The sequence below is a fragment of the Lonchura striata genome, chromosome 7, assembly GCF_050655825.1.
Source record: "Lonchura striata isolate lonStrDom1 chromosome 7, ASM5065582v1, whole genome shotgun sequence".
NCBI classification, from domain to species: domain Eukaryota; kingdom Metazoa; phylum Chordata; class Aves; order Passeriformes; family Estrildidae; genus Lonchura; species Lonchura striata.
Genome location: NC_140709.1, coordinates 32,204,057 through 32,219,786, shown reverse-complemented (window position 1 = coordinate 32,219,786; position 15,730 = coordinate 32,204,057). Strand labels below are relative to the sequence as shown.

At 39.8% G+C, this 15,730-nt stretch overlaps 1 protein-coding gene and 1 long non-coding RNA gene across 3 annotated transcripts in view; one reads left to right on the top strand and one right to left on the bottom strand.

The window, feature by feature from the left end:
• Window positions 1-10,527, bottom strand: part of LOC146766937 (uncharacterized) — a 52,622-nt gene extending 42,095 nt beyond the window's left edge. The window contains exons 1-2 of the long non-coding RNA XR_014956609.1: window positions 10,394-10,527; window positions 9,027-9,185 (exon numbers count right to left, since the gene is read on the bottom strand). This is a non-coding gene — a long non-coding RNA (uncharacterized LOC146766937). The remainder of the gene's footprint in view (window positions 1-9,026; window positions 9,186-10,393) is intronic.
• The window catches only part of LOC110479923 (maestro heat-like repeat-containing protein family member 7), an 86,733-nt gene that overhangs the window by 42,056 nt on the left and 28,947 nt on the right, over window positions 1-15,730 (top strand). The window contains exon 7 of one of the 2 annotated variants that reach the window (XR_014956605.1): window positions 16-13,619. The gene's annotated coding sequence lies outside the window, so the exon portion shown is untranslated. Of the gene's footprint in view, window positions 1-15; window positions 13,620-15,730 lie in introns of those variants that run through there. The other variant, XM_085584635.1, reaches the window with a different exon arrangement.

Sequence of the window (15,730 nt, the reverse complement as noted above, 5' to 3'; positions counted from 1 at the left end):
GATTTTCCTTTACAGGTGTTGTGCAAGAGCTGGGTGAGGGGCCTGTGCTTCCATTAATCCCACAGGGAAGAATGGAATAAATATCCACAGTCTGGAAGAAAATGCTGAGACCTAACCACCAAGGAGATAGAATAAGAGAATCACATGGTTTGGAAAAAATCCTTAAGATCACTGAGTCCAAGCAGTACAAGGATATGAGTCTTTATTTTTGTTACTAGTCCAGTGAAAATTCAAGCTGCAGGGAAAGCCCTGGATGGATAATCTATTTAATTCTTTCTCTGGATAAATAACACACAGAAAGAAATTTATTATTCCTGTTAAATGCCTGTGGAACACAAGAAAACATATCTTGCTATGCCTGCAATGATGTTTCTCTGGGTAGTAGAAAACTGCTATTTGGATATTATGTAGCCCTTAGAAATAATTTTCAAGGCCTATTTACCTGTTTTCTATTTAGAGTTTTGGTTTAAAAATTAAGTACTGAAAAAATTTTATCTCATGGAGATTATGCACAATGATTTTCTGTTTTTAAACTATCTGTGGTTCACATCCCAGAAAACTGGAATTAGAACTGACAAATCCTTGGTTTGCCTTTCATTTCAAAGAAATTCACACAGTTTTTCTCCATAACATCCATTATCAGTTCTCCGAGCCTGTCCAACCCCTCAGTAAATCACATTAAAACAATTCACAGTACATTTACTTATGACTGGAATTAGGCTATCCCAGATAGTTTAAAAAAAAAGATGCTTTTGGAAGATGTTTGTCTGGATCAGGACCAACAGGAAGGCCTTTGGGCTAAATGTTCAATCATTGTATGTGGGGTTGTTTTGCTACATTGATGATCCTTCTCTCTGTGTGTCACTTAGACAAACTCCTGAACTGATGTAAATAGCATAAAATCTTTCCTATTCACTACTGCTCCAGCTAGGAACTAGGATTTCTTTTCATGCTTAATATCATAGAGAAAATAAAACAGATTGGTTTACTTTTCCCTGGGAAAGTCGGGTTTGAATGAAGAACCATAAAAAGGGCAATTTAAAATTTGGAAGCATCAAACTCAGAGTTCCTGTCACCTTCACATTCACATCCGGAGTTCCAGCTGATGAATAAACAGACTGGAGATTATCACACAGTGTACAGGCATGTGTCAAATGAAATTCCTATTAAAATTCACTGCTTCAAATGAAATACACTTTGTAGCTCTTCCTGTAGAGGTTCCTGCTGAGTTTTGTCACAATATACTGAAATCCAGTCTTTCTTCTCTCATCCTTCTGCTTAGTGCTAGAACAAAGGGATCTCTTTGATGAGTCTTTACAAAGTTTTGATAGAAAATGCCAACAATTATTACTTTCTATCCACAGAAAGTCATCTTTGGCCAAAAGTGACTTGCTCATTTATTTATTTAAAATCTGATTTTGAGTTACTTTCAGCAAAGTTATTTTGAGTGTGTGCACAGTAAATTGAAATCTTCAGCCCCACATATGGACAAGAGTGCACAGAGATGGCTTGTGCTGTGCTCCCTAGTGAGGACTTGCACAGAAGGCTCTGCATCCTCAGATAAACCCCCTGCCTCTATGTCCCATTAATTCAACTTTGTAAGTGGCCAGGAGATAAAACAATATATTTCTGTGAAATCTAGCCTTTGTCCTGGCTTCAGACCCCACAGCCATGCAGGGCTCAACATGCCAGAAAACCCTGCAGAGCTGTGCTTTCCCCTTTGTGATGTGCTCAGCAGCACTTTTAAGAAGCTGGTTAGTTTTACTTTATCTACTTGCAAATAAGCAACAACTCTGACATCAGTTCATTCAGGTAGTCTTATTCATCCAAGTAGTCTTATTTCTTGTTTTCTGGTGAAAAAATTATGAGCTTGTCCTGAATTAATTCTGCAGTTTAAGTTCTATATTAATTTCTATATGGCTGTCATCTGGGAACATACATTAATGAGGGCTTGCAGTGATGTTTCTCATATGAAATTAAACATTCCTTAAATCCATTTCCATTAAGTTCTAGTCTATTTCCAGAGATATTAATTCCAGATAAGGTATGCCTAGTGAAAACAAATCTATACAATTGTATGCTTGGTCAAGTCTCCCCTGGAAAAGAATCTCAGGAAAGTGAGATGGAGAATTAAGATGTGCAGAGCTGCCTTTGTTTTTTTGTTCCAAACATACAGAAACAAATCTTTACTTCCTCTGCTTAGGGGGTTAATTTTTCTCGTGCCAGCAGCAGGATTTCTATTTAGCTTGTATATTTTTCTATTTATGCAATGAACTTCTCCTTTCCTCAGTCACTTCTAATTGTTTAAACAGGCTGGAAATGTGCTGTCCTGGGTGCTCTGTTTTAAGAGCTAAAATTAATTTCCTTGGAAGTATTCCTGGAAATCATAATCTATACATCTATATTTCATGTGAGACTGGGCAGTTATGTTGTCTTTAAATCAGTCTGGACCTAATTTCATCTATTTTAATGTAATGGTCTAGAGGGTGTGCCTGCCAGCTCCAAATCTCTCCCAGATATATATTCAGTTTACAAATCATATCCTCTTCTAGCAAACTAGAATTATGCCTATTTTAGGTCTGTGTCTCTATTACCATCAGCCCCCACTGAGTTTCTGTGTCAGGTTTTTTATTTAAGTTTCAGCTAACTAAAGGATGATTTCACTCACGTGTCCCTGTTGTACCCTGAGTTCTGCTAAGAGGTGGCTGGAGCAGAGAAAACTCATGGGGAGGAGCAGTGGAGGGTATTTGTCCTTTCCTTGGGGATTCACTGAGCACAGTCAGGGAAAGATCACTCTGGATGGTTTGCAAGAGGAAATTAGGGGATGATGGAATGAGTCTCCCAGGGGTGGAAAAGGACTAGGCAGAATTTGGTTTAATTCTGTGGAAATGAGAAGAATACTGGATAGGCAAAGTTGCTTATGGATCCTTGTTTCTTGTTTCTTTGCCTTGCCCAGCAGTCCCACATTTAAATTGTTAACTATTTTTGCCTGTATTTCAGTGCATAGGAAAGCCCCTTTTGTTCAAAACCAGCTCCTGGCAGATGAAAAGATCTTTTCATCTCTCTGAGAGGAGCTGAAGGGTATTCACCAAAAGAACAATGTCTGTATAAACCCACTCCCACTCTCGGGGCAATTTGTGGCCCGTAGCATTGGCCTTTTATAAAGCAACATGGTGCTTTGTATCTCCTGGTAGGAATGGCAGAGCCATCTCTGCTACTCAAATATTGAGCTCACTTTTTTGTCCTACCATCAAAACACAGAAAAGTTCTGTGCTCCAACTTTGTGAGTCCTGGTGTAAAAAAAAGAAAAAAGCACTTCCCTATTGTTTGTTCCCCTATTACTGCAGCTGCCTAGATGGACTCAGGTGTGTTAAAGTGAGGCTTTCCCATTTTAATATGCCACGCTTCCAAGCATGTTTCCTGTGTGAATATGCTTTAGAAATGTATCTTTAGTATAAATTATTCTTTTTGAAATATGGCTTAATCTTGACTTGTAACATTTAGAATTATGGCAACTTTAGTAAAGTAGATTTGATAAATATTTGCCTAAATCCTTCACTATTGTGAAGGGTCTTAGTTGCTTCTTCCTTGTCTATTGAAACAAAAACATCAATTATCTCTTCAAACTTGTGCTCTAAGTGGATGCATTGTTGTATTAAAATTTTTCCTAGTTACATTATTTCTTGAGAACAGAATTTTCATCTGTGTTCATTCTTAGGCGCTGCACGTATTTGTCTGGTTCTGCTGCGTGACTTTTCCTTCTTGAAAAATGCTAAAAGCAAACCTGGATGCTGTGTTCTCTTTCTCCTGAACTCAGCAGACTTCAGGAGCTCCTGTACTCATCCAAAGATATTCCTCACAGATGAGATGCTTTGCCTGATTAAGTGGAATCTTTTAGAACAGCAGGTTATTAGTTTCGGAATTTAGGTCCTTTACAGGTGTCTTATTTGGCATAGGGAATCCCCTTATTCCAGATGACCTCCATGAGGTGCTTTCCTTGTTTTCTGAGGATTTTGAGTTCTACTTTGAGGGGCTTTTCTAAGTTTCATTGCAGATAATGTGTGGTGTTCAGGAATCCCTCAAGCCCCAAAGCCTCACACAGGACAGTTCCATGGATTCTCTGCTTCCACCTGACTAGAATTAACAAACATCACTTCAAGGCTTATTGGAAGTATTTTGTTTCCCTGGATGAAGCCTCTTAACAGAGGAGTTTCCCCAGAAGGATTGTATTTCTGTGAAGGATAGCAGTGTGACTCAGTTCACTCCTTTCCTACTGAAAAGAAGCTCATGACTTTTCTTATCCTTTTGTCTTCTTGTCTCCTTCCCTGGGTGTTTATGTGAAGCAGGATGGATGGAAAGGCCTGCAAAGGCAGACAGGAGGGAGCTCAGCAAGTGTCCTGAGGAGAGCAGGGTGTTTGCTCCTGGGCTCCAGGGGAAGCTGGAGCAGTGAGAGGAACAGGCACTGCCAAAGAAAGAGGGACTTCAGCTTTTCCCAGCTTTGATCTGGTTGTTCCACCTGCTGCAGCCTCTGCAGTCTCTCCTGTCTTTCCCAAACAAGGGAGGAGAGCCCCAAGGAGCAGGAGATGGAGAGTGTTGGGATGTCCACAGCATCCTCCAGTTTTTCCTCTTCTCTCTCTTCTCTTCTCTTCTCTTCTCTTCTCTTCTCTTCTCTTCTCTTCTCTTCTCTTCTCTTCTCTTCTCTTCTCTTCTCTTCTCTTCTCCCCTCTCTTATTTTCTCTTCCTCTTTTCCTCTCCTATTTTCTCTTCCTCTCTTTCTTTCTGACTTTAATTCAATGCCTGTGGTTTATGCATTCTTAAGCATCAGGGTGTACAAGTCCTACTCATCTTTGGAAGAAATCAGAGGGAGCAGCCCCAGATCTGAGAGGTTTGTGCTGCACCAGGTGGAAGTTTGGTCTCCACAAGTGACTGGGTGTGACAGAGCTCATTTGGGCAGTAATTAGCAGCTGGGATTAACCCCTACTCTGTGCTGCTGGCATTTAACAAATTGCTGGTGTAGAGCTGGGTGCAGCAATGTTTGAAATAAGGCATCACCATCCCTGGAAGTGCTCAAAACCGTGTGGATGTTGCTGTGGGGATATTTTTTAGCAGTGAACACGGCAGTGCTGGGGGACTGGCTGGGCTCCATGCTCTTGGAGCTCTTTTCCCAGCTCAGTGACTCTGTGAGTGCTGGGGCTTCCCTGGGTAAGTGGCTTGAGCCATGGAGATGTTGGAGCCTCTGCCAGCAGGGAATTAATTAGATTGTGTGATTTCTTTTGTGGATCTCTCATTCATCTGGCTGGAAATTCCCTTCCAAAAACCTACAGAAGGCTGTCTTGGACTTAAAGGAAATCTTGCTATGATTCTTGCCTATGAAGAAGTCCAAAGCAGTGCTGTATTTTTCACTTAAATGTATGAATTTAAAACAAACTTCTCCCTATTTGCTTAGCAGAGCTATGGCTAAAAAATAAGCCCACATGTGCCATTTATCATGAAAGGTACCAAGAAGTCAGAATAATTTAGAAATTTTTCCCCACTCAAATGCTTTTAATTTTTGTTTGTTTGTTTTAATTAGGAAAACTTCTGCTATTTGCAATTGTTCTGCAACTGTTTTTGCTCAGAGTGTGTGTGTACACTGAGAGTACCCAGTTTAGGTTTGATGGTGTTCTGGCTGTGCCTCCAGCATTTCCTTTGGAAAACTACTATGTACCTGGATTAATTAAAAATTCTGCCAGGAGTTTGAATGCTGGGGGTTTGTAACAGTAGCAAACCATTTTGGGAAGGTCAGGTTGAAGCATCATTGCCTCTTGCTGTAGCAATTTTTTCACAGCACCAGGGTTTCATATAATTCCAATGTTTTGTTCTTAGTCTGTATTGGTGAATTTACAATGTGATAATGTCATTTCAGGTTTGAAGGAAGTTTTATGGGACAGATGTTGAACTAATAAATCTGGTGGGTTGGCTAAGTGGAGTAAAGAGGTTTTTGGAACGTTGCAGTGTAGGACTTGCATCAAACATAATTCTGCAATTTTCTGTGTCTTTACCATGAAAAAGCCTGTTATTCTGTCTGGGACACAGCTACATGATGAAGTATGGTTTAAAAAAGAGAAAGAAAAAGCCCAGGAAAAATGCAGCATGTCCAATACATGATTAAATACTTCCTGATTTAAACTTTGGCTTACTGTCAAAGTTAATTTAGAAAATCTTTCTTTGAGGAATATATTTTCCTTTTACTACACATTTATGATCTTTGAGCAGGATTAACTTGCTGCGTATTCTCTTTGTGGCAATGATTTACATATTTTATTTATGCCCAGTTGGGGGATCTGAGATCAAAGCATGTCCTTCCATGCATTTTGTTTTCTAAATAGAGTTTGCCTAGACCAACTACCCACCAGATTTGCAAGAGGAATTTTCACAGCAAACCTGATTTATCTTTCTTGATTTTTTTTTCATGTTTCTGCAATTCACAAGGCATACTATGTGTAACTATTTATTGAAAAGTAGTTCTTCTTTAGAACAAAATGTTACACTTTGAGACTACTTTGTCTTGACTAAAGTGATCTGACTGCTCCATTGTCCCTGAGAATGATTACTGCTCACGTTAGGTTTTACTGTGTGCTGTCAGGATTGTGATTCTGGACAGGATACTAGCAGAATTTTCAGCTGTAGTGTTGGAAACCAGAGACCTATCTGAGATTATCCACATATTCTGGATCCTAGCCCAGAGAGGTGAGGTTTTAGCTTCTCACTCTTCCCCTTCCTCCACCCAGTAATATACTCAATTCTCCTTTTTCCTCTTCTCCACTTTGAGTATGTCTTTTTGAAAGATTTATTGATTGGTGACCCTTAATTAGAAACTCCAGAAAATGAATGAAAATGAGGAAAATATTTTTAAAGTGTAGGGTCATAATACATGCAGAGGTAAAAGGTTCTTATCCTCCTGTGTCTGCTTAACAACTGCGTTTTCCTACATGAGACACAACCATCTCCCTCTCTGCTTTCCCTGGGTCTAATGGAAACGTCTGTAAACAAACAGAAAACACATTTCCAAGCTACTTATTTTTCCAACATGACAGGAAATATGACAGGCAAACATACTGCAGCACAATTTTTCCATGGCTTTGCATAAAAAATGCATAAAAACAGGATCACCTGACACAAGTGATCCCTTGCCTACCTGTTTGGGAAGGCTTTTGGTATTGTTAAACTTTGATGATGTTAAACTTTGCAAGTGCTTTTTTATAGGTTCTTGTAGTGTTGTGGCACAGTGATGGTGAGCGCATTAATGAAAGTACTTGGTCTAAAAAGTGGGGTGTACAGGAGGCAGAAACTTCATATGTATCTGTCTGTTTTGAAGGCAAATTGTTTAGGGACTATATCAAATTATAATTTTTCTCTGAAGTGTCTCAGCACGCTCACTAAGATAACAGCACTGCACAACTTCAAGTGCAGTTTGACTTCTTGACAGAAAAATCAAACTCACTGCTGAAGACCATTTCTTTCTTCAAAAATTGCATACATGAATCATTAGCACCTTTAACAAGATGGAAGGTCTCCAAGTCTGGTTTGGTCAATAACTCTCAGCTTCCAACAGGGAACTGCAGCAATTTCTTTCAGGGTTTTGGCACGTGCCTCACAAAACTGATGAGCTTGTTCACAGACACTCTCCCTTTACAGTGAGGCATATGGTGTATTTTGTGTTTGTGAGGTTCTTTGATATCGTCTCTCTGGCACAATTTAATGTTCTTTCAGTTTTGTTTGGAGAAGAGGATTTCTTAGTTAAAGAAATTAGTTAAAGTGCACCAAGCGTGTTTTAGCAAATTCTTTTTACTTGAGAAGGCAGTAAGGGAGGTTACAAGGTGCAGTATTTGTTTTGGCTCTTTTAATAGATGGCTACATCTTTGGGGTGCTCCCAGTGAAGACTCTAGGCAATAAATGTATGTATTGAAAGATATCCATCCATTTTATATACAGCATGCTCCAGAATACTTTCAGGGGACCTTTCTGTTCTTCTCAAGGACTGAGGTTCTATTTTCTCAGCTTAGCTCCTGGCAATAGTTCTATTCCTTTATCATACCTTGAAATGCTGAGATTCCTATGAAGGAAGCAGCCCATTGCTGCATTTATTATAACCCTGTGGTGCAGCTCTGAAAATGCAGGTCGGCATTTTCTATGTAATAATACAGTTATTCTTATTTCCTTGTGTTATGATTTATTCCAATATATTTTCATTTGCCTCTGTGTTCTCTGGTCACTCCATTGACAGCTCTGGAATTCTTTACAGTAGTCCCAGAAGTTGCTTCCTTCTGGAAAGTATTACATTTGCAGAAGACTTTAATTTTGGGGTGAAGAAGGGGCAGAATTGAATGTTTTGAGAAATAACCAGTAAAGACACATTCCCTTGGGAGGTGATGACTAGCCCAGCATTCCAAGGGATTAAAATTTGAGGGAAGAAAAAGAAATAAAAGAAAAAAGCTGCTCTGCTGAGGGGGAGTTTATTTTATGATTTTCACTTGGCAGTCTTTTCTCTTTGCCTAAAGAATAAGTCATAAAGGATGAACTGTATAGTTACTCTTTATATAAGAAACTTCCTTAGAAAAAAAGGAAAAACAGCAAGTGGCAATTGCCCTATTTCTGTGTTGTCATTGCAGTGATCAGGCAGCAATAAAATCTTTCTTCTGCAGTCTTTATTGTCATCTGCTGATGGGAAGCTCCTGTTGTTACAGGCTTCCTATTTAATTGGAGCCTGCAGCCTTTTAGACCCAAGTTAAGGCCTAAGTGCTAAACAAAAGAAAAATTGGGGGAGAATAATAGGAAACTTAATATTTTGGGACTTGCCTACGTTTTTAGTAAAATATTACTTTTGAAATAGAAATACCTATTTTTGAAAAAATTACTTTAGGGCCTTTGTGAATGTTGAATATAATACAAGGAAAAGAGAATCTTTAGGGGCAAATACAATACAGTATTTTGCTACAGGCCTTGTATGAAAGCTATTGACCTTTCAGTCTGTGAAATCACATTACCTGTACTCCCTTTGTACTTTTCTTCAAAGTGTGTAGAAGGAGATTAAGCATGCAGGTGATCCCATGACTGATGGATTTATCATCACTTCTGTGAGTTGTAAGGACATTTCCCCATTTAGACAATTTTTGGAATGTGGCTTGTTTCCTACAGTTTAAAAGCTGAAACACAAGTGGGAACAAGGTGATTAGGTGAGAGGCTCCAGGTCAAACACAGAAGTTCTGAAATATGTGACAGCAGAATGATGGCAAGGAACTGATCAGTTTAGGGAGGGATGGAAGCAGGGTGGGGGGTTTTGCACAGTGCAGGACTTGAACAGCCTCTGACAATCCTTCTGTGTCCTGGACTGTTTGGAGGGTGAGGATCTGAGTCAATTCTTGGGAAGTGTTCCCTTGAGTGCAGAGCAGCTTTAGGCACTTGGGAGATGATGGCAGTGGTGCCATCTGCCTTCTTGAATGCTGGCAGCTGACTGGAAGCCACAGAAGGATCAATAGTGCATCTTGGCAGTCAATGATGCACTAATTCCTCCTGTTCCTGTGATGCCTTGTGGATGCTGACCTAGAACAGAGGCTGGATGGAGTTAAAGAATAAAGTAAGGATTTCTTAAAAGGCCTCAATGGATCCACCTTGGGCAGCACAAGAGCCCAGCCAGGGCTACACCCAAGCTGAACCAAAATGGTCACAAAATAGACAACTGGTCACAGGGTCTCTCACTTTTATAAGTTCTGCTCCATTTGCATATTGGAGTTAATTGTGCAATTACAGCTTTAGGTTATTATGAACTCCCATCCCTCTTGTTTTTCTCTCTTCAGCCCACATGGTTTGTGCTCTTGGGTCTGAGATTTGGATCATTTGTCCTTGGTCCCCAGCTAGAGCAGGAATTGTTCTCTTCTCTGAAGAGAGCTCACCATCCCCTAATGTGAAGCTCAGAAGTGCACACTAAAGCAGCTCAGAATCTGAAAAATATGAAAGCTCAAACCTGAGGCATCAGCACTTCTGCTGAAGTCTTGGGGTAAGATCCTGGACTTTGAAGACCGTAAGCATTTCAACAAATTTCAAACAATTTACTGTGGCTCCAGATTTCAGCTCTTACAAGAGACAACTCTCCTGCACTTGGAAGAGCTTTTATTTACTCAATCTATACTTTTATCAGTTTTTACTTCCCCAAAGTCCTCCAAAGGTCACTTACTGCTATCAGAATTATTTTATTTCCATTATGCACATCATTTATTATACAAGAGATATGAAATTAACCCTGGAGAGGCCATCTAAATAAGACTCAAAGAGCCCTGAAACACATGCTGTTTATTGTTACTTAACAAAGTGTAGCAGAAAAATGGAACTTAAGTCTTGAAAATAAGAAAATTACCTTTTACATCTCCTCCTTCTCCATTCAGTTTTGGTTTTTTTTTTTCTGGAAGAACAATACAAATATTCTAATGTAACCCAAAATTCCAGGATCAGCTGGGTGAGTCACTGTGTAGGTGACACACAGCTCTCTACAGAGAGACAACACAAGGACATATGTGAGAAACCTCCTGCTGCAAAAGTTGCCATAATCAGGTAACATTTTACACCTGAGCTGTAAACATCACAAAACACAGGAATAAAAATTAAAATGCTAATAAATCTTCAATGATAACAATGAGAAAATGAGCCTATAATTATTTCTGCCACTCCCAATGCATTTTTAATACACTTCTACGTGGTAAGCTCCATCAATTATTATTTATATTATGAAAAACAAACCGAATTATCTGTTAATCTGACATTATATACAACTGTAAGGACTTTGTGAAGTTTGGACTCACTCAGAATGTGACTTTCCATCATTTTATTCACACTTGAACTCCCAAATTCTCCCCTCACCTACTACAACACCAGACCTGAGCCCTGAACAAAAACAAGCCAGAGGAACTTAGACAAGAATTTCATGATACTATATTTTAAATATTTAAGAGTAATTTGAATAAGTACTATTCATCTTAATAGCACAATTTATAAATTTCACCAGAAGCAGACACTTTCCCATGATAAATTCTTCTATTAGAATCCAGTAATGTATTAATTTTTAATGAGGCAATGATGTTGTTAGCATTAAAGGTGACTTCCCTTTCTTTTCCTCTTTAAAATCCAGGTCAGAATGCTCAAAGTGGTTAACCTCTAGGTGCTAGGTATAAAGAATGATTTTTCACATATTTTTCACACATTCTAAAGCATGGCTAACATACCAAAAAAAAGACGAAAATCTGTCGTTTAATGGTGCAAATAGGGTTCAACTCAGCAGAATGAGTTACCTTAGAAATGTATTTTAGATGAGAAGCAAATCTTGGTTTTTGTGTTGTGTTCAAAATACAGTTACTTTTGAGGTTGTTTCAAAATTGCCTTTTATTGTTTTATAATTTTTGAAGAATTTTTAATAGTCAAAATTTTATAGGTTTCATAAATGCATTGCTATATGTATGACAATATATTTAAATACTACATCAATTTGTTATACATTTAAATTATTTTTTTTTCTCATGGCTTAAATTATTGTTTATAATGTTTATGCTGGTATGATAATGCAAGAATAATATAGTCTTTCAGGTTTTCAGTCTACTCTTCCTAAATAGTACTAATTAAAAAACCCAAAGTCATAAATTAATGAAAATATAGATTATTTAGGGAATTTTACTGAGAACAGAAAGGAAGTTCTCTTTCTACAAAATGGGGAAGATTTAAGTTTTTAGTATATGGCAAGAGCCAGAAGAAGTGAGAATCATACCAGGATGGTTGATTTTTGATTCTGTGGAGCATAGCTTGCTATAAATTTCAAAACCAGTCCCTCTGACTGGAGAAATTACTTAATGAACATTTGCAATTCCTAAATTGATAGAAGTACACTCAAGTAGTGTAATATAAAACAAGCAATGCAGACTGAATTATTTTAGAAATATGCACAAATTCTTACTTCCTTGAGGAAAATATTTTAAAATTATGTACAAGTTCTTATTTCCTTGATAAAAATATAGGGATGTAGAGAAAGCAGAGCTTGTCCCAGTTTAGAGACAAGTTTTGGAGAAGAACACTCTGGAATGAGTGTTTCCTTTAAAAAAAGTTCCAATAATCCCTTTCCACCAAGAAGAAATGAATACTAGTGGATGAAAGTGAAAAAAAACCCAACTGTTTATGGGATGTCCAATTTGAGAGGTATGCAGGTATTGAATTTATTAACCTACATATAAATATCTCAAAAAGAATTCACACATACTATTAAAAAACTTTTAAATTATCCACATGTGCATGCATAAAGTGTATGCATACAGGAATTGGAGGCTTTCTGACCTTTGTCACTGTGTTATATACATGTATATCTTTAGCAAATATACACAATTTAGCTAAGTACAAAAACTATTCTCAAGGGAAGAAAGCAGTGAGAACTGGCAGAGTAATAAGATGTCTACTTTCTATTTTTTTCAGAAACCATCACAGATAATAGTGAAAATGTAGGTGCTGTGTTTGAGCACACACAGCTCTCAGTCTGAATAAATAAAAATAGGGGAAAAGCAGGAAGTGAGGACACACACAGACTGGGTTTGATAAACTTCCTAGGATTGAATTTTCTGAGTTGATGCCAAATTAAATGGCCATGTGTGGAACGTTGCCCCAGGTTCCCTGGCTGAGAGCTGCAGTGGTTTAGCACTCCTGCCACCCAGGAGGGAACCCAGGGGTTCTGCTCTGCACTGCACACAGATGCTCCTACTCAAGAGCCCTTGTACCAAACAACTCGCTTTTTAAGGATGTGCTGCTGCTCCCATATGTAGCTACACTTCAGCCAGATTCACAGTTCCATCATTTTCATGATAAAATAAAATGCTGAATCAGTGTTTCTACGTGGAGGACAGATAGGCTAAATGTATTAGGGTTCCTTGTTAGCTTTTTATTGGTTTGTATTAATTTTCTCTATGTTTTAAATAAATTTTGTAATGCTAGTCTTGGTTTTACAGTCAATCCTGTGAGTTACATGGCATTTTACCACCTTCAGACTTATCTTTCATAGCATTTGTCTTTTCCTCCTAGTAAGTTACATGAAAAATCTTTAGGGAAGTATACAGTTATTTAATGTGATTTCTATATAATAAAAATATGTTATTGATATTGTCCATGTTCACCATTATAGTATGTTTTAAATTTTATTAATATGTATTCAAGTAAAAAATGTACTTAGGGGAAAAAAAACATGTAAATTAAGTAGGTAACATACTTGGTTATACAAGCTTTGTGGCTTTTTCCTACCAGTCTCTCAACCCATTATTTAGACCTCAAGAAAATTAAGCTTTGATTTATAAATATAATGCTAGTACATACATAATAAATTAGCCTGAGGTATTTATTTGGAGCTGAGAGCTAACATTTGCAAAATTCATTTCATACAAAAACAAAATCCTTTGTAAATGCAAGTGGGGTACAGCAACCTCACTTGTGACAGGAAACAACACCATGAGCATCAAATTAATGCAGAGCACTTGCTGAATTCTAACTTGTTAAACTGTCATGTTTCATTTGAAGGCAGCAGAGCAAGGAGAGATGAAAGCAGCTCAGGATCTGATCTGGTAAGTACAGAGAGCTCCTGCCCTTATAAAGTGCATTGAGAAAATGTTTATGGTTCCCACCACAGACCTTGTGGAGCTGAACCTAAAGTCTCAGCCCCTCTGTCCTTCCCCCCTACAACTCAGGGAGGCAGGTGTGGGGGTTTGGTCAGTTTGTCACCTGAGGCTTTCTCCTGCTGCTCTGGGAGAGGAGCCCTTCCCCTGTGAGACCCTGGGGTCCCTCCCACGGGACACAGCTCCCCGTGAGTTCCCCAGCGTGGATGGAATCTCCCTGCTGAGCAGCAGAGCTGCCAGAGCTGCTGCAGTGTGAGTGCCCCCAGGGCAGACAGCGCTGCCCAGACTGCTGGGCCTGGGTCCCCCTGCCAGGGCTGCAGACCTGCAGGGCCAGGCTGCTCCAGCCTGGGAGCTAGGCCCCTCTCTGCACTGGGAATCTGCCCTGGAGCAGAGCATCCTCCAGGGATCTGCCCCTGGAGCAGAGCCTCCCCCAGGGATCTGCCCCTGGAGCACAGGGATCTGCCCCTGGAGCAGAGCTTCCCCCAGGGATCTGCCCCTGGAGCAGAGCATCCTCCAGGGATCTGCCCCTGGAGCACAGGCTCCTCCAAGCACCCTCCTGCTCCAGCCTGGGCACCTCCCCAGGGGCTGTTCATGGATCTCTGCATCCCTGTGGATCCCAGGGGCTTTTCATGGATCTCTGCATCCCTGTGGATGCCCAGGGGCTGCTCATGGATCTCTGCATCCCTGTGGATCCCAGGGGCTGTTCATGGTTCTCTGCATCCCTGTGGATGCCCAGGGGCTGTTCATGGATCTCTGCATCCCTGTGGATGCCCAGGGGCTGTTCATGGATCTCTGCATCCCTGTGGATCCCCAGGGGCTGTTCATGGATCTCTGCATCCCTGTGGATCCCCAGGGGCTGTTCATGGATCTCTGCATCCCTGTGGATCCCCGGGGGCTGCAGGGGCACAGCTGCCTCACCATGCTCTCACCACAACCTGCAGAGGAATCTCAGCTCTGGCCCCTGGAGCAGCTCCTGCCCCTCCTCTCCACTGACCTTGGTGTCTCCAGGCTGTTTTCCTCACATGTTCTCACCTCCTCCTCTTCTCTGGCTAGGAGAACAACTGTGCCCCACTTTGTTTTGATTTTCTTCTCAAATATGTTATCCCAGAGGCTTTCCCATCTCTCTCACTGGCCAAGCCTTGGCCAGCAGCAGGTCCATCTTTGGAGCAATCAGGGATTGGCTCTGTCAGACACGGTGGAAGCTTCCAGCACCTTCTCACAAAATTCACCTCTGTGACCCCCCCACCACTACCAAAAAAATAAAATCTTATTTTTATCTCATCTTTCTTTGAAGAATGAGATATTTGCAAATTACAAGGGAAGGGAAACTCTTGTTTGCTTATCCCATGCCCTTTTACGTCTTCCACTTTAGTGTTTTACACCATGCTTCAAATTGACAAAAAATGAAATTCAATGACGAGAGAGCACAAAACAAGAACAAATGTTTGAACAAAGTGATAAATGCTGCAGAAATAGAAATGTGGACATTTAAATGTATGTCAAGCTTTCCATCCCTGCTATGCAGCATAAATAACATGGGAGGATGTGGCTTTGCTACTTGAGAAGGCATACATCAAAACATTTTGACACATTCAATAAGCTGTTGAACACAACTAAAATGCTAAAGAAATAGATGAGCTGTAAGGAGGAAATATGCCAACGTGTCAGGGGAGATGAACTGGATTATGTAACAAAGGGGCAAGCCCTTATTTCTCTTTTGTTTCTGTGAAGAAACAGCAGAACCAGTATAAATGTGAGATAATGGGAGTTTAATTTCACAAACCAAACTCCTTGCCTAAAGCAGGACAGAGACATCCCTTCCTACTATCAATAAAATTGTAACAATGCTGGAGAAAATTTCCTTTTCTTCTGAAGGACAAAGCAGTGTGTCTGTTGGGCCAGATGGAGGAATCTGCATATGCACCACATTGCATAACTCCAACTGTACACCTTTTTTCCCCTAAATACTCATTCACACATTTATTGAAGGTATCCAGAAGGATAAATCCTTTTTTCCTCTCAAAGCACTAGTTTCTAAATATATATGTATACACTTATAA